This window comes from Hyperolius riggenbachi, chromosome 10 (assembly GCF_040937935.1).
Source record: "Hyperolius riggenbachi isolate aHypRig1 chromosome 10, aHypRig1.pri, whole genome shotgun sequence".
Taxonomy (NCBI): domain Eukaryota; kingdom Metazoa; phylum Chordata; class Amphibia; order Anura; family Hyperoliidae; genus Hyperolius; species Hyperolius riggenbachi.
Window position 1 is genome coordinate 237714475 of NC_090655.1, and position 23288 is coordinate 237737762.

Genomic DNA, 23288 nt, shown 5'->3' on the forward strand with positions numbered 1-23288 from the left:
GACTGCGCTGACTCCTGCGAAGGGGTCAGCGAGTCCTCCTAGTTCTGCTCTTGTTCTAGAAGTTGTTACTTGCTTGTCTTGTGTCATATATTGGTTCATCGCCAATATATACGCATACTTGCGCATTTTGTTATTTTCCTTGTATTCGTGTTACGTTGATACATCAGTGTCGCTGATATATACGTACACGAACTGTTTATTTCCTGTGTTCGGTTAGTCAGCCTTCCAGCACGTTTTGGTAGTTTGCGCGTATCGTGAGCACCCGTGCTGAGCTAGTATCCTGCTCCTGGTCCTGTTTGTGGATTGCGTTCATCTCTGCGAGGAGATAACGAATCCTTCTGAATCCTGTCCTGTTACCGTTTGTGGATTGCGTTCATCTCTGCGAAGAGATAGCGAATCCTTCTGAGCCCTGTTCCCTGTATTGCTCCAGTGCTAGTCAGTGTTCCTGCTTATGTCATATATCGGTTCATTGCCGATATATACATATGTTAGTCAGACGTTACAAATAGTTTCATTGATAGCTGTAATTGTAATACGCTAGGAAAACATACTTATTGTATATTTGTCTGTGTTACGTTCATCTATCTTGATCCTGCTATTTCCTGACTATCTTGTCCTGTCTTTGTGAGGCACGCCATCGCTGCATACGCATTGGCTGCCTCATTCCAGTCTGTCTTATTGTGGATGCTTGCTGTCACTAAGTAGTGGCTAGTTAAGCAGGCGTTCATTCTGTCTACCTGTCCTGATCTCCTCGGTCCTGGTTTATGCGCTCAGCGCTACTTTGCGCTGAGACGTTGTTACGAAAGTGTTGTTTGTGGCTGTTCGGATCTGCACCGGCTCTGTGCGCCACAATCTCCTATTGGAGTCAGTCCTCTCCTCCACTAAACTGGGGATATCCTGATCCCTTGTGCTGGTGTGTGTACCTCCTTCACGTCAGCTTATGTGTTGTATGCTGACTGTGGAGATTACACCTCCAAGCTTAACATTATGGTAGCCCCTTTACCAATCCCCATTGTGGGGGGGGGGGGGGGGGGGGGTTTCCAGCAAAAATGACACTGTTTGTTATGGTTCCTGTTCCTTTAAGAAATTTGAGAAACTTAATTCTGAAACCGCAAATGAGTTTTTTTCTGAATGTACCAGGTTTTTGGCCAATCCTGAGCTCCAGGCTACTCCTGTTTCAACGTGGGCCCCCCAGTTAATTTATGTTTTGTTTAAGGGAAATTTGTTCCAGTGGGCGTACGATGTCTTGGATCATACGAATTTGAAAGAAAGACCGCTGGAATTTCTAGCGTTTGTGATCCATAACTGGCTGCGCAAAACCGATTTGCCTAGCCCTTTTGATAAGCTCCTGGCAGCTTGTCAATCAGCTGCTCCTTCTACTGCCTACAAAAATAATCAGCAAGCAGATAATTGTTCTGATAACTTTTCTTCTGCTTTGAATAAATCACCTAAGGCAGCAAGGTCTAAAGCCAAATGTAAACGCTCCAAAAGAAAAGCGTTACAATCAGCGGAGTCGTTGCCCTTAGCGACTGCGCATCAGATCTGTAACGAGACTCCGCCATTAGCAGATAATGAAATTCAGTCACCATTCAGGGGAGTCAAATGGACCTATGAAACTACTAATGAACTTTCATTGCTAGCCAGGGAAAATAAAAGTTCTTGTTTAAATGAATTATCTGAATATGATTATGAAGATATATTACAGAGTATTGAACAGATCAATTTATTCGTGCAGCAAGAAAAATTTGCATACACTACAGTCCAACACTTGCTACAGGTATTGGAGATCCTTAGGAATAAGAAATCTGCCAATCGTCTGCTAAATAATCCAATGTATGTTTCTGCCAAAACCACATTTGCAAACTGTGATCTGCCTGTTAAGTATGCTTGGAATCCTCCATTTGAGAAAGGAGAGATGGAAGCTCTGGTCAATGAATGGAAGAATGATTCAAGTTCATTTTGTCAATTTTACAGTGCAAAAAGTGAATTAGTATTGAATGCATGCATTAAGTCTGCCTATAACCTAATAAAAACTGGTGTGTGTGGGTATGACCTTGTGGCTCCATTGATCGATGTGTGGAAAATGATTTCGGACGATTTTTATGCGATTCAATCAGTTGATACCAGGGAAGACACACTGTCAATTGGAGACTGTCCCACTTCTCCAGTTACTGAGTCCCTGCCATGTCTTGTGAATGTTCCTGTAACTCCACCCTGTACCATGGATAACTCAGTGTTACTTCCCAGTAAAACAGAAGCCACTGACACTTTCTTAACTTTGCCCTGCACAAATTTCTCAGCAGAGAATCCAGAGGTCCTGCTGACTTCTGAGTCCAGCCTAGCCAGTACTCATGAGTCTTTGTTCAGTGAAACAGACACCAGAAAAATCTTGCCTGTCTCTGCAAACACTTCTGCAGAAATTACCTGTGTTAATAAAGTTCAACTCCTGTCTGATCCAGCAGATGCCAATAGATGCACTACATCAGTTTCCGAGTCCCAGCAATCCTGTCCAGAAACCTCAGAACCCCAGCATCTGAATTTTCCAATTTCACAATTGAATGGTGATTTAGATGCGCAAACATTGTGTTTTGATCTTCATGTTTCTACACCTCACTCTAGCTTCGTGAATAACTCAGAGCGTCTGCTATGTGAATCCGAAATCGCAGAATTATTACCGTGTTCAGAAAATGTTTCAGTAAATTTGCCCTGTACCATGAATTGTGCAGTAGATCTCTCCAATGAAACTCAGGTCACAGAATCATTATGCTGTCCAGCAGGTGCTTCCATGGTTTTGCCCTGCAATATGGACTGTTCAGTGATCCTGTCCAGTGAAGCTGTGGTTGCAGAGTCTTATGCTTCACCCAGTACTTTGGATACTTCAAACCCTCTAGCAGAGGAGTCTGAGGCACTGCTTACCTCAGTTGGTGTTGCAGTAATATTCACTTGTCTAGCAGCTGTTTTGGAATTACAGTCTGCTCTAATAAAACTTGATGAATTTCTGCCCAGCGAAGCAGAAGCCATTGAAATATTGTCCTCGTCAGCAAGTGTGTTAGATACCTTGCCCTGTACACAGTCTGATTTAACCAATGTTGTGGAGTCCCTCTCCAGTGTTGTAACAGCCGAGGAACTCCAGCCCTGTCCTCTGAATGTTTCAAAAGTCTTGCCCTGTAACATGGATAATTCTGACTCGCTGGAAAAAATAATAGAAATCTCAGAATTTCAGTCCGGGTTAATGAGTGTTTCTGAAACCCAGCCCTGTATCCTGGAAAATTCTGGTTCTCTGGCCGGTGTGGCAGAAGTTCCAGAGTCCCCTTTCTGTCCAGTGAGTTACTCAGTTTTGCCTAGTTCAGTGGGGATTGCTGCACTACTGACTTGTTTTGCAGCCCTTCATGAGCTCCAATCCAGTGTATTTGATGAGTCTCTGTCTAGTCCAGAAGAAGTTATGGGAACCCTGTCTAGTTCGGTGCATACATCAGAAGATTTAGCCTGTCTTGTAAATGCCCCTGAACATGATTTGTTAATAACCTTGCTGGAATCAGAGACATCTAAGTCTGATCCTGCATTTTTTAGTGAGAATCCAGTAACTGTGAAGTCTAGTCATGATGATTTTTTTTTTGCCCAGTCCTGGTTTCGGTCCTACCTTGACTGACTTTGAGGTTCGCAGTTCCTTGACATGCCCAGAAGTCTCTCTTGTGCCGGTGTGCCCAGATGTGCTTCGTATGCCAGAGTGCCCAAGTGTGTCTGTGTTGGCGTGCTCACACGCTTCCCTAGTGGAGACATGTTCTGATGTTGCCGGTTGGCCTGCATGCCCGGAGATGGTTCTGGTCCCTAAGAGCCCTGATCTTGATGTTTGTCCTTGTGACCCTGACTCTGAAGTTGCCCTGGGTTCCATAGGGGTTCTTGATAGTTCTCCATATGAGCCTAAGGGGCGTTCTGACCTGTGGGGATCTCTTTGGAGCTTCCAAGTGTTCTGGGAGATCTCTGAGGAAACTTGTCCTGGTACCTTGGACTGGTTCAACGGTGGGTTTTGTGTTGGTAGGGACAGCTCCGGTGGGCATTGCAAAGGCTTTGGCGTTTTTGGACAGTCCCTGGAAGGCGGTGGGTATCGCTCAGAGAGTTTCTGGGGGCTTTTTTCTGGAAGTCGTGGTTCTGATGGGTATCACACTGAGGCTTGTAGTGCTGACGGGCATGGTTCTGTAGGTTCTGATGGGTCCAGTCTTGTGGGGACTGATTCTGGAATTTGGTCTTGCCGGGCTGTCCCGGTCATCATGAATTATCAGTCAGATTGTTTTGTTGGGAATTTCAGTTTTGAAAAGCGTCTGGTATCCGCTTTTAAGGGGGGGTGGGGGTGGGGGGGGGGTGGGGGGGTGTAATGTTATGATCATGTCTGCAGCGTTTACTGCTGGCTGCAGTGGTATTGTAACCCAAGCAGTTCTGATGTCATTACATGCATTTTCTTGCATAGTTTGGTTTGCACTTAAACTAGTTGCTGATTCCATCTGCAGTCGCTCTGAAGTTAATGACAGTTTAATATGCTTTTGTGTAAACAAACATTGTCTGCTGCAATGGAGGGGCAATCCCTTTCCTGCAGGCTGCATATCATTGTCTGCCTTTTCCTGCTATCAGCCTGTGATTAATTACCATTCACTTGTGTGGGAATCTGCAGGTCTGCTCCCATTGGATGACCTCAGTATAAAGAACTGCTTCCTGCAATGCTTGATGGGCTACCATAGTCTCAGATTCTGTCTGTTACTCTGCTCGTGCCCCACCTCGTTCCTGGTCCGTGTGGACTGCGCTGACTCCTGCGAAGGGGTCAGCGAGTCCTCCTAGTTCTGCTCTTGTTCTAGAAGTTGTTACTTGCTTGTCTTGTGTCATATATTGGTTCATCGCCAATATATACGCATACTTGCGCATTTTGTTATTTTCCTTGTATTCGTGTTACGTTGATACATCAGTGTCGCTGATATATACGTACACGAACTGTTTATTTCCTGTGTTCGGTTAGTCAGCCTTCCAGCACGTTTTGGTAGTTTGCGCGTATCGTGAGCACCCGTGCTGAGCTAGTATCCTGCTCCTGGTCCTGTTTGTGGATTGCGTTCATCTCTGCGAGGAGATAACGAATCCTTCTGAATCCTGTCCTGTTACCGTTTGTGGATTGCGTTCATCTCTGCGAAGAGATAGCGAATCCTTCTGAGCCCTGTTCCCTGTATTGCTCCAGTGCTAGTCAGTGTTCCTGCTTATGTCATATATCGGTTCATTGCCGATATATACATATGTTAGTCAGACGTTACAAATAGTTTCATTGATAGCTGTAATTGTAATACGCTAGGAAAACATACTTATTGTATATTTGTCTGTGTTACGTTCATCTATCTTGATCCTGCTATTTCCTGACTATCTTGTCCTGTCTTTGTGAGGCACGCCATCGCTGCATACGCATTGTCTGCCTCATTCCAGTCTGTCTTTTTGTGGACGCTTGCTGTCACTAAGTAGTGGCTAGTTAAGCAGGCGTTCATTCTGTCTACCTGTCCTGATCTCCTCGGTCCTGGTTTATGCGCTCAGCGCTACTTTGCGCTGAGACGTTGTTACGAAAGTGTTGTTTGTGGCTGTTCGGATCTGCACCGGCTCTGTGCGCCACAATCTCCTATTGGAGTCAGTCCTCTCCTCCACTAAACTGGGCATATCCTGATCCCTTGTGCTGGTGTGTGTACCTCCTTCACGTCAGCTTATGTGTTGTATGCTGACTGTGGAGATTACACCTCCAAGCTTAACATGTACACAGCTATGCAGCCATCACTCCTCCCTCTGCTCAGTGCTGTACACCGCTATGCAGCCACCGCTCCTCCCCCTGCTCAGTGCTGTACATCGCTATGCAGCCACCACTCCTCCCCCTGCTCAGTGCTGTACATAGCCATGCAGCCACCGCTCCTCACTCTGCTCTCTACTGTACATAGCTATGCAGCCATCGCTCCTCCCCCTCCTCAGTGTTGTGCACAGCCATGCAGCCATCGCTACTCCCTCTGCTCTCTGCTGTACATAGCCATGCAGCCACAGCTCCTCCCCCTGCTTTGTGCTGTAAACACATATGCAGCCACCGCTCCACCCCCTGCTCAGTGCTGTACACAGCCATGCAGCCGCCGCTCCTTCCCCTGCTCATTCCTGTACATAACTATGTCGCAAATGCTCCTCCCCCTACTCAGTGCTGTACACAGTGCCCCTACCCCACTCAGTGCTGTACACGGCTATGCAACCACTGCCCCGCCCACTGCTCAGTGCTGTACACAGCTATGCAGCCACCACTCCTCCCTCTGCTCAGTGCTGCACACAGCTATGCAGCCACCGCTCCCCCTTCTGCTCAGTGCTGTACACAGCTATGCAGCCACCACTCCCCCTCCTGCTCAGAGCAGTACACAGCTATGCAGCCACCACTCCTCCCTCTGCTCAGTGCTGCACACAGCTATGTAGCCACCACTCCTCCCCCTGCTCAGTGCTGTACACAGCTATGCATCCACCGCTCCCCCTCCTGCTCAGTGCTGTACACAGCTATGCAGCCACCACTCCTCCCTCTGCTCTCTGCTGTACATAGCCATGCAGCCACCGCTCCCCCTCCTGCTCAGTGCTGTACATAGCAATGCCGCTACCGCTCCCCTCCTGCTCAGTGCTGTACATAGCCATGCAGCTACCGCTCCCCTCCTGCTCAGTGCTGTACACAGCTATGCAGCCACCACTCCTCCCTCTGCTCAGTGCTGCACACAGCCATGCAGCCACCACTCCTCCCCCCGCTCAGTGCTGTACACAGCTATGCAGCCACCGCTCCCCCTCCTGCTCAGTGCTGTACACAGCTATGCAGCCACCACTCCTCCCTCTGCTCTCTACTGTACATAGCCATGCAGCCACCGCTCCCCCTCCTGCTCAGTGCTGTACAGAGCCATGCAGCCACCACTCCTACCCCTGCTCAGTGCTGTGCACAGCTCTGTAGTCGCATCATCGATCAGGCATGCTTTTGGCAGCACCGAATTGCAACCAATTCAATAATAATTATCGAATTGGATGGTTGATCAGAGGCCAAATCACCTGATGTATGGCCAACCTTACAGGACCACTATCGCGAAAAATTGAAAAATGTAAAATACATGAAAACACAGATAAAAAGTACATTTCTCCCAGAGTAAAATGTGCTATAAATCACTTTTCACCTATGTTGTTGTCAATTACAGTAGGTAGTAAAAATGTGACAGAACTGAAAATTGTGGATAAGCCCATCTCTTCATGGGGGATTATCCAGGTTTTCTTTATTTTCAAAAGTATTTCTTGAAAAAGACAGTTGCTTAGTTCAACTGCCATAATAGTGTGCAAACAGATGGGGGGTTGCCTGAATCTTTGTATAGATCCTTTCAAGGGAGTGCTTTTGTAAAGAATAAATAAATTACTGAGAATACCCAATGAGGAGAAGGACTAGTCAAAAACCTGTCAGTTCCGTCAGATTTGTACTAACTACTGTAAATGACAGTAACATAGGAGAAAATTAATCTATACTATAGCTCATTTTACTCTGCATGTGTTTACTTAACTTAACTTTTTTTTTTTTTTTTTTGCAGAAGACCTCGACTGACGTGACTGAGCCAGTTACCGAGAGCGATTGCTGCTCAACGGAGGACCGCGGGAGGGACTCAGATGTGCAAATGGGGCTGGAGGAAACCCTGGCTAAGTAAAAAAATCTTAGTTACACAATGTCTCTGGTTTACTTTACAGTGGATCCGAGAAACTTTTACTCATTGCATACTTGTGTTCCTCTCATATAGTTTATAGGGTATTCCTCAAGTCAAATACTTTTTTGTATTGTTTTTAATACTCTAGTTCCTTATAAACTAAACAAGCCTCGCCCACAGCTTCTCCAGTGCCTTGGCACTCTAAGACTCATGTAGCAAGGGTTTATGGGAGCTCAGTCTGGGCAGGAGGAGGAGGATGTGTTACTAGCTAGAGATTTCAGAGGCAGAGGGGAGGAGGGAGGAGGAGAGGGGAGTGAAGTTTTCACAGGCTAATGCTGGGTACACACTATGAGATTTTCTGGTCGATTTACTGTCAGATCGATTATTTCCAACATGTCCGATTTGCTTTTCAATCGTTTTCCGAGCATTTTCCGATCGATTTCCGTGCACTTTAATAGGAAATCGATCGGAAAATGCTCGGAAAACGATCGAAAAGCAAATCGAACATGTTGGAAATAATCGATCTGACAGTAAATCGACCAGAAAATCTCATAGTGTGTACCCAGCATTAAGGGTAGAGATGCAGATCAGCTTGCCTGTGTGTAAACATCAGAAACAGAACATGGCTACTGTCATTGTATCACAGGAAGAAATAATCATGTACTGTTGAAGCTGTTTGCAGCTAGATTTACTATCTAAACTTTAGATAAGATACATAGACAAGTTACTTGTTATAGTTAGTTTTTCATCTCGGATCCGCTTTCAGCCTTCTGAAGGGAGAGAAGTTTGTGAAGTTCTGGGAGTTAATAAAATGGGCTTCTGAGTGGCCTCCAGTAAACTATGTGATCACTTTCCAAACAAAATGTCACCTTAAAAGGATGCAAGCAGTTTTTTTCTGCAATTGTCCCTAGTTTCTAATAGCTGTAGGAGATGCCATGCCCCCCCCCCCCCCTTCCATTCACCCTTATTAATCCAGGGGAAGTTGTGAATGTAATCAAGTGTGACTCTCTAAACTGTCTTAAGTACAGTGTCTTCAAACAGTTTAGGATACCCCCCCCCCACTGATGAAGGCGTTTGTTTGCTCATTGCTACTGCTAACTACAGCAATCCTTACCTGCCTGCTCTTTCTGGGGACTGCAGGCACTGGAATTAGAGCAATAAAAGCACTTCACAAACATTTACATGTCAAAAGAAGAGGTAGAATGGAAATTCTTTTCAGTAATGAGCCACATTGATAGTATGCATTTTTAATGTGGTATTGAAATGCCCTGGGAGCTAAAAATGGTGCTCGGTTCACACTGCAAGAGCTTTCCTAAGTGCCAGTGAGTAATGCTATGTATGTGTTCTGACTTGATATTGAGTTTTTGTATCATTGGCATTTTAAAAAGCACTGGTAGTGTGAAGAAGCCCAAAGCGCCAATAAAACACTGAAGAAGTTTCATCTTTTTCCCCCCTCGAATAGCTCTGTGAAAATAACCACATCTATTGTTATGCAGTTTGCTGAATCAGCTCTCGGAGGGGAAAACACATCAATGATAACCACAACAATCTATGAACACAGCGTATCACATGTCAAACACGATGTACCAGCAGTACAATTCATACACACAGCATCCAACACATAGCAACATCCTAAAACTGCAATTGCTTTACACCTGTGTACAGTTATTTCTGGTCAAGTCATCAATGTCACATGCCGTTAACCAGTCAGCACATGGTAAAATTACAGTAGGAATGAGGTTTATTAACCCCTTGCATACCAGCAGCCTCTGGCCCATTTAAGGACCAGAAACTGCAGGTACCACAAAAAGGCGCTTACCGACGAATCACCACACGTACCCGCCACTTATACCATTCTGCCATCTCCACAGGCTCCTCTCTCTGAGCTGTGCGCAGGTCTGAAGCCACTTTCATTGGCTCCCGACCCTGTTCATCAGTGTAGGCCAATGGGATTGACTGACAGTGATCACGTGGTCACGAGACAATGAAATCAGCTCCTGACCAGCTTACAGAACTCTGCTGTCATATCGACGGCAGTGCAAGTGGACTGCAGCAGGGAGGATGGGATGGGCGGGAGCACGGTGGGGACGTTGAAATCTGTGTCCTTTCAGAGCCTCTGTAACCTGCAGGAAGTAGATTTCAACCAACACGGTCCAGAACAAGTTAATCTCAAGGAATTTTTTTACTCTTATCAACATACCCCCTCCACCTAACTATCCACAAATCACCTAACACTGTGCCATCTTACGCCCCATTCCCCCCGTCACCACCACATCACAATATGCGCTGCAATTCTCCCTCTGTCCTCCGGGTGGCTCTGTAACCTTATAGTGAGATTGCCAGTGTCATGACAACAGATGGTGACCTCACCGGGGGATGCAGAGCCTCTGAAGAAAGGAAGGAGAATGGCTGCCGGCGCCTAGATCCCAGGGGAGGAGAGTTAAAACGTCTGCTGCGCATAAAGCTCTACACAGCTTTCCGGCAGCTACCCCAAGTCAGGCTCGGGATTACCGTTTCTTGCTGCTTTTTTTCCACCCCGAGCATGACTCTGGGATAGCGCCAGGGAGGTTAACCACTTAAGGACTGCAGTCATAAAACCCCTTAAGGACCAGAGCCTTTTTTTCCATTCGGACCACTGCAGCTTTCACGGTTTATTGCTCAGTCATACAACCTACCACCTAAATGAATTTTACCTCCTTTTCTTGTCACTAATACAGCTTTCTTTTGGTGCTATTTGATTGCTGCAGCGAGTTTTACTTTTTATTATATTCATCAAAAAAGACATGAATTTTGTCAAAAAAATGACTTTTTTAACTTTCTGTGCTGACATTTTTCAAATAAAGTAAAATTTCCTATACATTTGAGCGTGAAAGTTATTCTGCTACATGTCTTTGATAAAAAAAAAACCCATTCAGTGTATATTTATTGGATTGGGTAAAAGTTATAGCGTTTACAAACTATGGTGCAAAAAGTGAATTTTCCCATTTTCAAGCATCTCTGACTTTTCTGCGCACCTGTCAGGTTTCATGAGGGGCTAAAATTCCAGGATAGTACAAATACCCCCCAAATGACCCCATTTTGGAAAGAAGACATCCCAAAGTATTCAGTGAGAGGCATGGTGAGTTCATTGAAGATTTTATTTTTTGTCACAAGTTAGCGGAAAATGACACTTTGTGACAGAAAAAAAAAAAAGTTTCCATTTCTTCTAACTTGCGACAAAAAAAAATGAAATCTGCCACGGACTCACTATGCTTCTCTCTGAATACCTTGAAGTGTCTACTTTCCAAAATGGGGTCATTTGTGGGGTGTGTTCACTGTCCTGGCATTTTGGGGGGTGCCTAATTGTAAGCACCCCTGTAAAGCCTAAAGATGCTCATTGGACTTTGGGCCCCTTAGCGCAGTTAGGCTGCAAAAAAGTGCCACACATGTGGTATTGCCGTACTCAGGAGAAGTAGTATAATGTGTTTTGGGGTGTATTTTTACACATACCCATGCTGGGTGGGAGAAATATCTCCGTAAATGACAATTTTTTTATTTTTTTTACACACAATTGTCAATTTATAGAGATATTTCTCCCACTCAGCATGAGTATGTGGAAAAATACACCCCAAAACACATTATACTACTTCTCCTGAGTACGGCGATACCACATGTGTGGCACTTTTTTGCACCCTAACTGCGCTAAGGGGCCCAAAGTCCAATGAGTACCTTTAGGATTTCACAGGTCATTTTGAGAAATTTCGTTTCAAGACTGCTCCTCACGGTTTAGGGCCCCTAAAATGCCAGGACAGTATAGGAATCCCACAAATGACCCCATTTTAGAAAGAAGACACCCCAAGGTATTCCATTAGGAGTATGGTGAGTTCATAGAAGATTTTTTTTTTTTGTCACAAGTTAGCGGAAATTGATTTTAATTGTTTTTTTTCACAAAGTGTCATTTTCCGCTAACTTGTGACAAAAATAAAATCTTCTATGAACTCACCATACTCCTAACGGAATACCTTGGGGTGTCTTCTTTCTAAAATGGGGTCATTTGTGGGGTTCCTATACTGCCCTGGCATTTTAGGGGCCCTAAACCGTGAGGAGTAGTCTTGAAACCAAATGTCGCAAAATGACCTGTGAAATCCTAAAGGTACTCATTGGACTTTGGGCCCCTTAGCGCACTTAGGGTGCAAAAAAGTGCCACACATGTGGTACCGCCGTACTCAGGAGAAGTAGTATAATGTGTTTTGGGGTGTATTTTTACACATACAGATGCTAGGTGGGAGAAATATCTCTGTAAATGACAATTATTTGATTTTTTTTACACACAATTGTCCATTTACAGAGAGATTTCTCCCACCCAGCATGGGTATGTATAAAAATACACCCCAAAACACATTATACTACTTCTTCTGAGTACGGCGATACCACATGTGTGACACTTTTTTGCAACCTAGGTGCGCTAAGGGGCCTAACGTCCTATTCACAGGTCATTTTGAGGCATTTGGATTCTAGACTACTCCTCACGGTTTAGGGCCCCTAAAATGCCAGGGCAGTATAGGAACCCCACAAGTGACCCCATTTTAGAAAGAAGACACCCCAAGGTATTCTGTTAGGGGTATGGTGAGTTCATAGAAGATTTTATTTTTTGTCACAAGTTAGTGAAAAATGACACTTTGTGAAAAAAACAATAAAAATCCAATTTCCGCTAACTTTTGACAAAAAATAAAATCTTCTATGAACTCATCATACACCTAACAGAATACCTTGGGGTGTCTTCTTTCTATAATGGGGTCATTTGTGGGGTTCCAATACTGCCCTGGCATTTTAGGGGCCCTAAACCGTGAGGAGTAGTCTTGAACCCAAATGTCTCAAAATGACCTGTGAAATCCTTAAGGTACTCATTGGACTTTGGGCCCCTTAGCACAGTTAGGCTGCAAAAAAGTGTCACACATGTGGTATCGCCGTACTCAGAAGAAGTAGTATAATGTGTTTTGTGGTGTATTTTTACATATAACCATGCTGGGTGGGAGAAATATCTCTGTAAATGACACATTTTTGATTTTTTTTTTACACACAATTGTCCATTTACAGAGAGATTTCTCCCACCCAGCATGGGTATGTGTAAAAATACACCACAAAACACATTATACTACTTCTCCTGAGTATGGCGATACTACATGTGTGACACTTTTTTGCAGCCTAGGTGCGCTAAGGGGCCCAACGTCCTATTCACAGGTCATTTTGAGGCATTTGTTTTCTAGACTACTAATCACGGTTTAGGGCCCCTAAAATGCCAGGGCAGTATAGGAACCCCACAAGTGACCCCATTTTAGAAAGAAGACACCCCAAGGTATTCCGTTAGGGGTATGGTGAGTTCATAGAAGATTTTATTTTTTGTCACAAGTTAGTGAAAAATGACACTTTGTGAAAAAAACAATAAAAATCCAATTTCCGCTAACTTTTGACAAAAAATAAAATCTTCTATGAACTCATCATACACCTAACAGAATACCTTGGGGTGTCTTCTTTCTAAAATGGGGTCACTTGTGGGGTTCCTATACTGCCCTGGCATTTTACGGGCCCAAAACTGTGAGTAGTCTGGAAACCAAATTTCTCAAAATGACTGTTCAGGGGTATAAGCATCTGCAAATTTTGATGACAGGTGGTCTATGAGGGGGCAAATTTTGTGGAAACGGTCATAAGCAGGGTGGCCTCTTAGATGACAGGATGTATTGGGCCTGATCTGATGGATAGGAGTGCTAGGGGGGTGACAGGAGGTGATTGATGGGTGTCTCAGGGGGCGGTTAGAGGGGAAAATAGATGCAATCAATGCACTGGGGAGGTGATCGGAAGGGGGTCTGAGGGGGATCTGAGGGTTTGGCCGAGTGATCAGGAGCCCACACGGGGCAAATTAGGGCCTGATCTGATGGGTAGGTGTGCTAGGGGGTGACAGGAGGTGATTTATGGGTGTCTCAAGGTGTGATTAGAGGGGGGAAATAGATGCAAGCAATGCACTAGCGAAGTGATCAGGGCTGGGGTCTGAGGGCGTTCTGAGGTGTGGGCGGGTGATTGGGTGCCCGCAAGGGGCAGATTAGGGTCTAATCTGATGGGTAACAGTGACAGGTGGTGATAGGGGGTGATTGATGGGTAATTAGTGGGTGTTTAGAGGAGAGAAGAGATGTAAACACTGCACTTGGGAGGTGATCTGATGTCGGATCTGCGGGCGATCTATTGGTGTGGGTGGGTGATCAGATTGCCCGCAAGGGGCAGGTTAGGGGCTGATTGATGGGTGGCAGTGACAGGGGGTGATTGATTGGTGGCAGTGACAGGGGGTGATTGATGGGTGATTGACAGGTGATCAGTGGGTTATTACAGGGAATAACAGATGTAAATATTGCACTGGCGAATTGATAAGGCGGGGGTCTGAGGGCAATCTGAGCGTGTGGGCGGGTGATTGGGTGCCCGCAAGGGTCTAATCTGATGGGTAACAGTGACAGGTGGTGATAGGGGGTGATTGATGGGTGATTGATGGGTAATTAGTGGGTGTTTAGCGGAGAGAATAGATATAAACAATGGATTTGGGAGGTGATCTGATGTCGGATCTGCGGGCGATCTATTGGTGTGGGTGGGTGATCAGATTGCCCGCAAGGGGCAGGTTAGGGGCTGATTGATGGGTGGCAGTGACAGGGGGTGATTGATGGGTGGCAGTGACAGGGGGTGATTGACAGGTGATCAGTGGGTTATTACAGGGAAGAACGGATGTAAATAACGCACTGGCGAATCGATAAGGGGGGGTTTGAGGGCAATCTGAGCGTGTGGGCGGGTGATTGGGTGCCCGCAAGGGTCTAATCTGATGGGTAAAAGTGACAGGTGGTGATAGGGGGTGATTGATGGGTGATTGATGGGTAATTAGTGGGTGTTTAGAGGAGAGAATAGATGTAAACAATGGATTTGGGAGGTGATCTGATGTCGGATCTGCGGGCGATCTATTGGTGTGGGTGGGTGATCAGATTGCCCGCAAGGGGCAGGTTAGGGGCTGATTGATAGGTGGCAGTGACAGGGGGTGATTGACGGGTGATTGACAGGTGATTGACAGGTGATCAGGGGGGATAGATGCATACAGTACACAGGGGGGGGAGGGTCTGGGGGGGTCTGGGGAGAATCTGAGGGGTGGGGGGGTGATCAGGAGGGAGCAGGGGGCAGTTTAGGGACTAAAAAAAAAAAATAGCGTTGACAGATAGTGACAGGGAGTGATTGATGGGTGACTAGGGGGGTGATTGTGTGCAAACGGTGGTCTGGGGGGTGGGCAGGGGGGGGTCTGAGGGGTACTGTGGGCGATCAGGGGGCAGGGGGGGGGCAGATCAGTGTGTTTGGGTGCAGACTAGGGTGGCTGCAGCCTGCCCTGGTGGTCCCTCGGACACTGGGACCACCAGGGCAGGAGGCAGCCTGTATAATACACTTTGTAAACATTACAAAGCGTATTATACGCTTCCTATCCGGCGATCGTCGGGTTAACAACCCGCCGGCGCTTCCGATTGGCCGGCGGGTTGACGTCGCGGGTGGGCGGAGCCTATTGCCGGCGGATGCGCGCGCATCCCAGCGCGCGATCCCCGGCCAGAGAGTGCCCCAGGACCTGACGCCAATCTGCGTTACGTGGTCCTGGGGCTGCCACTTTGCCGCCGCCAATATGAAGTAGGCGGTCGGCAAGTGGTTAAACCGTCACACTCTTTGTGACTTTTGCAAGACAGGTTTAACTTACAGCTACTGAGAGTGTACTGGAATACAGTAAGGGGATTGATTTTGGCGCTAGTCTACTTTAGGGCAGCCAGCAGGAAACCCCATCAGGAACAGTTTTTCAATCACAGTACCCACTTACAGCACAAAGTGTTGTGACTGGCTGAATAGTGTGGGCGTAGTTTACTACAATCTATCTTAAACATAGCGGTTTGAGAGGGTGCCATCCACTCAATCACGTTAGCTGAATTTCCCTAGAAGGCTTTCTCTGGGTCCCCTAAAATAGACTAGTGCCTTGTGGTTTTTTTTTTTTTAACACAAAACATGTAGTTTTCAGAGTTTTTTTTGCCGTTTACTCTGAACAATGGAAAGACTATGTGGGAAGTAGTTCAGCTATGTGGGAAGTAGTTCAGCTTGGAAAATATGTGGTTCCATTCTGATGGCCAATTCCAGATAGTAAACGTTCTCATAATGCTGTGTGGAATGCTACAGCAGACCTTGGTATTATCTGTGTAGGAACTTTTGGAATCGCTGATAGCACCTTTAAAGTGGACCAGAATTCCTGCACAAAACAGAAGGAAAACAGAGAAGTGCACCCTGTATGTATGTAAAGGGACTCCTAGCACCTCTCATGGGTATGCCTTTAAGCCGGACGACTTCCAACAAAGTCGTGCTATGACCCCTCTGGTGGAGCCTCTTGCAATGGCCATGCGTGTCACTTCCTCTTCCTGCTTCATTCAGTGATGCACTTCTCTAACAGAGAAGACAGGGGTGACCCGGACATTATACCATAGCCAAGATGGCAGCCGCGATTTTTAAATAGAAATCGAACGGAAACTATTTGTAGAATGGCGAATGGATTTGTAGAACTATGTGTAGAACAGCGATTCAGGCATCAAATGAAAGAGGAGAGCACAAGCTACAGAAAGGTATGCATCTTTAAAGTGGATCTGAGATGAAAAACAAACTATAACAAGTAACTTGTCTATGTATCTTATCTAAAGTTTAGATTGTTTACACAGCAAATCTAGCTGCAACCATCTTCAATAGAATATGATTATTTCTTCCTGTGAGACAATGACAGCAGCCATGTTGTTTGTAAACATTACAAAGAGGCAAGCTTATCTGCATCTTCTGTGAAAAAAACCTAATCCCCCTCCTCCTCCCCTCTGCCTCTGAAATCTCTGGCTAGTAATACCTCCCCCTCCTCCTGCCCAGACTGAGCTCCTATGAGCCCTTGCTACTGCCAAGGCTCTCTGAAAAACTGTGGGCGAGGCTTGTTTAGTTTATAGGGAATTAGAGTATTAAAACAAAAAAAGTATTTGGCTTGAGGAATGCCCTATTAACAATAGGAAAGAACACAATTATGCAATGAGTAAAAGTTCATCTCGGATCCACTTTAAGTACTTTGCAGTACTGATCGGAGTCTTAAAGAGTAACTATCAGGCTGCAAAAGCTAATTTAAACCTCTGTTCTCCTGTGTTAAACAGTTTAGAAGGAAGCCAAAAAGGCAATACTGAAGTTAAAAATCACTCTTAGTTTTGATGTGTGCTTATCAGCAAAGCTGTTAGACCCAAGCTCTTAAGTAGCCGAGAGCCGCATACCATACAGCAAAGCATTCTGGGGCCCTCCCCTCGGCTGCTATTGATAAGTTACAGGGCTCGTGTTACAAAAGCAGCAGCTCACAACATTGAAAAAACTCCCGGTGTAATGTCTGATTGCGCTGCCCAGAAGCTCCCTTCCACACTGAGTAGCACGCATGCTCAGTGTGAAGTTAATGATGCTGCTGGAGATAAATACGAAATATCTCCGCTCCCACACCTCTTACACTCCCCAAATGTTCAGGGTAGGGAGGGGACCCCCCGAACGACCTCTATGCCAAATTGCAGCCCCCGAGACCCACTGGTTCCCAAGATAGGTGACTCTAATCTATCTCCTGAACCAGCGGGACTCGGGGGCTGCAATTTGGCATAGAGGTCGTTCGGGGGGTCCCCTCCCTACCCTGAAAATTTGGGGAGTGTAAGAGGTGTGGGAGCGGAGATATTTCGTATTTTATCTCCAGCAGCATCATTCTATAGGAAATGTGGCTGCATAGTCTCCTACTGCGCATGCGGGGCAGCGCAAATCCACAGGCAGCGTAATCAGACACAGCACCGGCAGAGTACACTGCAGGAGTCCGCTATTGTTCCTAGCCACATGGCTAATTAATATTCACTGCACAGTAGTGTTTTACATTACCGATCTTTTGTGTGAGTGAATCATCAGGAAGCAGGCAGGACATGACGACACATTTGGCTTCATAGGAGACAGACAAACATGGAACCTGCCATAAGCTGTCAGGAGCATCATTCTCTGCAAATACTATATAAAACTTCTGTGAAATCCAAACGTGGACAGTGAAATGCATATGTAATGTAAGTACAGCCAATGTTTAGCTACTGATAGATGTGTTTTTTTTCTCTGAGACCTTATACATAACAGCTCCTCTTTAAAGGCATACCCGTGAGAGGTGCTCGGAGTCCCTTTAAAGAGTTTAGCCTCTCTAAGTCCCCCTCATCTGTGACTAATCACAAGTGTAATCTGATCTCTCCCCGTGTCACCTGACTGCCACGGCAGATAAGGGCATTTAAAAGCACAGGAGGTTAACAATATGTCTGCTTCCATGAATCAGGAAGTAGAAACTGTGTAGATGTATTGTAGGATTTGTATCAGCTGTAACAAAGAAATGTTTTTCTTTAAAAGTTATTATGCTGTTGCATATCTTTTAGGCTCCTCTACCTCTGCACCCACCGCACCTGATCCACCTCCACCTCGGGTATGTGTTTTTTCTTTACAATGTACGTGTACTATTAGCTGCATTTTGTTCTGGAACCCAAAATAAAGTAATGACAGCAGTTCCGGCGCTCTTCTCCTCTCCTTTTTATGCACAGATACTATTTTTGCCTGAGCACGCTGGGATTTACATCCTCCATGCCCGCTGTGGTGACAGTGCCGCCCCCCTCCTCCCTCTTCCTCACAAGGATTTACAGCAGTGCCAGCATCTCTACACTTTTTCTCTTCTCATGTTAGATTGATATCTTTTAGAGCAGAGAGGAATTTCCGAGTTCAGGTCCACTTTAAATCCCCTGGTCAGTAATTCCTGTATCAGACACTTCCTGTAGAATAACAGAGTTGCAGACTGCGCACTTATCACTACAGAGGAAATAGTAATAATTACAGCTAGCATACAAAGATAATGCCACTTGTATGCAGCCTGGATATAGACCAATCAAATGCATTTGCTGTCCAAGTTGTTCCCCACCGCTTGTGCAGAATAGTAATGCAGAACGAAGCAGCAGCAATTCCCCTGATTTATGAAGGAATCTGAACATAACAACACCCTCTTGCCATCCCCCTTGGTCACCGCCTCTCACTCTCGCATCCAGGACTTCTCCCAAGTGTTACCTCTCCTTTGAAACCCTCTCCCACAGCCTCTCCATCATGCTCCAAACTTGAAAATTTTCAAAAATGGACGGCACTGGTCTACTTTAGGGGACCCAGCAGGAAAACTCATAGGGAAATTTAGCTAACGTGATTGAGTGGACAGCAGCCTCCCGAAAAGCTAGGTTTCCAATAGGTTGTAATAAACTATGCCCCCTCTATTCAGCCAATCACAACACTTTGTGTTGTAGAGGGTGCTGTGACTTGGCAACTGTTCCCTATGAGGTTTCCTGCTGGATCCTCTGGAGTAGACCAGCTCCCACAAGACACACCTCTTGAGATAACCTTATTTGTTATAGCTGAATTTGAGCTCACTGCTTCATCTGATAACCACTTTGTCCACCGCACTACCCTCTAGATCAGGCATGGGCAAACTTGGCCCTCCAGCTGTTACGGAACTACAAGTCCCACAATACATTTGCCTTTATGAGTCATGACTGTGGCTGTCAGACTCCTGCAATGCATTGTGGGACTTGCAGTTCCTTAACAGCTTGAGGGCCAAGTTTGCCCATACCTGCTCTAGATTGTAAGCTCACAAAGGCAGGGGCCTCCCCGTAGTGTCTCGGATTTCTGTTGCACTTTAACAAATGAGCATGTACCATTATTGGTAAAGTTTTCAAACTACACATCAATTATATGTATTTGTAGTTGTGTTGATAGATGTCCTGATTGTACAGTGTGTTGAACTACAGTATCTATTCTCTCTATTAGTGTGCGATTCTGTACCATGTACAGCGCTAAAGAAGATGTTGAAACAATAATAATAACAGATTAGCAAAAACTTAACTACTGTATATCAGAGCCATCACACAGCAGCAAACTAATGTTATTATGATAAACTACTGACCAGCAAAGTTGCACAAGTTATGCTATATTGAGTACCCTGTAAATCCCCAAATAGCTATAAGAGCTTAGAAGAACACCACTGAGCAGAACCCCCCATGTAATGCTATGAGAGGCAGCAGTTGCTGGAGAGGGGAGACACCAGTGATGTATAGAACACGGATAAACACGGATAAACACGAAAGGGGGTCACTGGGTGTAAATATGGAGATAAATCAGAATTACCTCCACTGCTGCCAGTCCCAGCAATGTCTTCTTTCTCTCCCAACTCCAAATTCAACTCTAATTTCCTGTCTGCTAGATCACTTCCTGTCCTTCCCGCTCAGCAGCAGAGCTCCATCTTGTGGCAGATAGGGAAACTGCAGGCTATAGCTATTTAAAAAATACAGTATGTTCCATGGTGTTTCATTTGCATGGTGAACTCTTTCACTAGGGGGCAAGTGAATAAATAATTTAAATATTACATACCCACAATGGTCACCTCTCTTCTTAAAAAGGGAGTACCGCTCGAAAAATAAATCAATGAATAAATAGAAGAGGAGGTAAAGGGGCTAATTGGGTGCAATGTTATTTGGGCGCTGTAAGTGCAGCTTATAAACAAGCAACGCAAATACTGGCAGAGGGTCACTTTAGTGGTGGGGTGCTGGGTTAGTATGACAAGAGGATTAGCCAAAGTGATATAGTAGAATATTGATACAATTACCACTATTCTATTATCTGTATTAGGCAGTGCCTAATAGTAGAATATTGGTAATATTACCAATATTCTACTAGTGGCCTCACCCAGCATCCCTTTTACGCGTACGCGGGGAGGGGGCTGTCTCCAAAACGGGAATTGTTTTTCTAAAAGTTAAACATACTAGTTCCTAACAGAATCTTGCCTTCTTAAAACAGCAGGTATTTGCAGTTATTCAGGTTGGAGTGAGCATGAGGTGTCCCACAATGCATCACTGCTGAATATGCAAATCGACCCTTTGTCGTAGGGATGATTTGCATATTCAGAAGTGAAGCACTGTGGAACACCTCAAATGCTCACTCCAACTTGATTGATTCGAAATACCTTCTGTTTTAAGCAGGCAAGATTGTGCTTTCTAGGAGTTATGGTTCACCATGAGCTTGCTGGGCAATCTTTAAATCTGGATAATTCCTAACAATGTTTCTCAAAGACCAAAAAGGGGATTTTATTCTAGAATATGGGTTGTCCCTCTACTTGACCTGTGAAATACCTATGTGAGCTGCACCAGCTGCTCTTCAGGACATCGGTGTGGTGTGGTGGCCACCAGGATCTGACGCGTAGGTATTTTTGGGTTATGCTGTATTTACAAAGCTATATAGACAAACCTATCCTTCTCACAACAGAAGATGTTCATAGAGGATAAATTGGACTACAGCTGGGAAGGTGATCATCAACGGTCCAATTTTCCAATCCAATAAATGATCAGATTGGAGAGTCTTGATGTTACTAACGGTAACAAACTATCGTTTTATCGCTTGGATTATTGATCTGTTTTGCGGATCGATCCTATCTGCAAGGATCGAATTTATGGGCCTGATCAGCGCCTTCTGATCACAATTATTGGATCTGAAAGTCGATCGTTCCCTAAAATTCCCCTGTTAACGGGCAACGTTAGAAACAATGCCTATGAGCCAAGAAAATACAACCCATGCCATCCCATTAGGCCAATACAGACTCTAGATTACAGTCGGCTGAGGCAGCTGATAACAACTCCCATCTACTGGTAATCTGGTGTGTGTATAGCAGCCCCCACCCAGCCAGTGATCTGCCAGGTGGAATAAGTTGGCCAAGTGACAGGCAGTAGTTTAGCTCTCCCCGCTCACCCCGCCTACCACGGGATGCCACATCTGCACAGCTCCTTCTGCCTCCCGTATTGCAAGAGAACACATCTGTACAGCCTCATCCCAGCAATGTCCCCCTAATGGGTCCCAATTCCCATGGGACAACATATATCTTACATGTGTATGGCCTTTAGTCCCCAGTTTGGCCAATACTGTCCCAAAAGCTTGGGCGATGCCTTCATAGACCTCACATACACTCTTAGATGTGACCAAGTACAGAGAGAAATAATGGGGGCGTGTTTGAGGGATTTGGCTGGGAGATAAGTGTAGCTAACATATAAGCTTTTCTCAAGAGGAAACAATTTTAATTGCTGTCTGTGCCTCCACTGAGGAGACCCTGCCTCATCCTCCCTTCCTGTTCCAGTGTCATAACAGGAAATGGGGCGGGGACACAGAGGGGTTTTATCCCTCCCACCACTGCTGCTGAAGACAACTCAACACTCTGTATTCTCAGTGGCTTCAATCTCACTTCCTCTTAGCAACGACATGGCAGGAGGAGGAATCTGAGAGCCCAACTCTCGTCCCACACACCTTCCTAACCTTGTGCCGCACTAAGAGGTGGAGCTTGTATCTATCTGTAGAGGAGCTCAGCTGTGCTGCATCAGGCAACATAAGCACATTTTTCAAACAGGACTGAACTCAGAACTTCCTCTCTGCTCTAAAAGATAAGCAACAGCATAACAACATTTAACCTCCTTGCCGGTTATCCCGAGCTGAGCTCGGGGTAAGCCGCCGCAGAGGATTTCTCAGACCCTGGTGGGCCGATTTGCATAATTTTTTTTTGATACACGCAGCTAGCACTTTGCTAGCTGCATGTATTATCCGATCACCGCCGCTCTGCGCCGATTCGCCACTACTCGCAGCGCCGCGCCCCCCCAGACCCCTTGCGCAGCCTGGCCAATCACCGCCAGGCAGCGCTAAGGGGGTGGATCCAGACTCCCACGTTCTGAACGAGATTTCCTGTTTGCTCTGATCGCCGGAGGCGATCGGATGGGGTGGGGGAGGGCTATCATGTAGTTAGCGCTAGGCTAGCTACATGATTTAAAAAAAAAAAAACATTTAAAAAAAAAAAAGTGCTGCACCGCCCCCCTGGCGATTTTATTGTAACGCCAGGGGGGTTAACCCTCCTGGCGGTTTGCAAAAAAATCGCCAGGGGGCAGCAAATCTTTTTTTTTAATTTTTTTTTTTTTTTTTTCATGTAGCGAGACAAAGTCTCGCTACATGATAGCCGCTGCTCAGCGGCATCCCCCCAGCCCCTCCGATCGCCGCCGGCGATCGGAGATCCGGAGATCCCGTTGAAAGAACGGGATCTCCTGGAGGGCTTCCCCCGTCGCCATGGCGACGGGCGGGATGACGTCACCGACGTCATCGACGTCGTGACGTCAGAGGGGACTCCGATCTGCCCCATAGCGCTGCCTGGCACTGATTGGCCAGGCAGCGCACGGGGTCTGGGGGGGGGGGGGCGGCCGCGGCGAGAGGAATTGCGGCGGATCGGCGGGTAGCGGCGGCGATCGGGCACTGCACGCAGCTAGCAAAGTGCTAGCTGCGTGCAGCAAAAAAAAAATTATGCAAATCGGCCCAGCGGGGCCTGAGCGGTGCCTTCCGGCGGCATAGCCCGAACTCAGTTCGGGCTTACCGCCAGGAAGGTTAAAGAACAACATTTCTGTTACAGCTGATACA

At 46.0% G+C, this 23288-nt stretch overlaps 1 protein-coding gene across 1 annotated transcript in view; it reads right to left on the bottom strand.

Moving 5' to 3' along the window:
* The window catches only part of LOC137534953 (gastrula zinc finger protein XlCGF48.2-like), a 53566-nt gene extending 33552 nt beyond the window's left edge, over nucleotides 1-20014 (bottom strand). Inside the window, exon 1 of the mRNA XM_068256689.1 lies at nucleotides 19977-20014. The gene's annotated coding sequence lies outside the window, so the exon portion shown is untranslated. The remainder of the gene's footprint in view (nucleotides 1-19976) is intronic.
* Nucleotides 20015-23288: the final 3274 nt, after the last annotated feature.